This window comes from Malurus melanocephalus, unplaced genomic scaffold, assembly GCF_030028575.1.
Source record: "Malurus melanocephalus ecotype Western Australia unplaced genomic scaffold, MMel_1.1 scaffold_411, whole genome shotgun sequence".
NCBI lineage: Eukaryota > Metazoa > Chordata > Aves > Passeriformes > Maluridae > Malurus > Malurus melanocephalus.
This window is the reverse complement of record NW_026623643.1, coordinates 542,963-544,009: the sequence shown is the minus strand read 5'-3', so window position 1 is coordinate 544,009 and position 1,047 is coordinate 542,963.

The window sequence follows — 1,047 nt, the reverse complement described above, 5'->3', positions numbered from 1 at the left end:
ATTTCATTGCATCAGAAATGTGGTGCTTTGATGGATTTTATTTTATTTTATTTTATTCACCAAAATTAATTTTACTCTCACTAGAGTGTAATAAATTGAGCACCAAAGGGAGGAAGCAATGCTGATTATTCTGTCTCTCTCAACCATTTCTGCTGCTGTGTCCTGACCTGGTTATTCCTTTCAATCCTCAAAGCTTTCACTGTTCTTGCTGTAAAAAGAGGACAATAAAAATAATCAGTAAAACCTGAATGGGGGTAAAACTCATCAGCGCACACCCTGCTAATTGTGCTAATTGTGTTAATGCTGCTAATTGTGCTAATTCTGAAGAGAAACAAACWCAAAAAGAACCTTCAAAACATCTCCCCTTCACCACATCACAGTGTCCAGATAAATTAAACCCTTCCAGGGATCCAGGGGCAGCCACAGCTTCTCTGGGCAGCCTCAGTCCCCTCAAGGGAAAAATTCCTCCCTAAAATCCACCCCTTTTCCTGTTTAAAACCATTTCTCCTCACCCTGTGCCCAAATTCCCTGACACAGAGACCCTCCCCATGCTCTGTAGACCCTCTTTAGGCTGCTCTGAGATCTTCTGGAGCCATAAACATCCATTTCAGCCTTCCCAGGTGAGGCAGTGTTAGATGGAAATCAGGGATTTTTGCCCCATTTTGGCCACTTGGGTTACAACTGCTACCAGTGGGCCTGGCAGGACATTTCARACTGAAATTGGGAATTTTCTTAGGAACTCGTGCTGCAATGTGTGAACTGGTGTTGATGTCCATCAGGGTGATCCCATCATTTTCACCTCCAAGGGGAGCAGCCCCAAATCCTTGACTGAGTCCTGAACAGCCCCAAATCCTTGACTGCATCCCAAAAAGCCCAAAATCCTTGACTGAGTCCCAAACAGCCCCAAATCCTTGATTGAATCCCAAACAGCCCCAAATCCTTGACTGAATCCTGAACAGCCCCAAATCCTTGACTGTGTCCCAAAAAGCCCCAAATCTCTGATTGACTTCTGAATCCCAAACAGCCCCAAATCCTTGACTGAGTCCT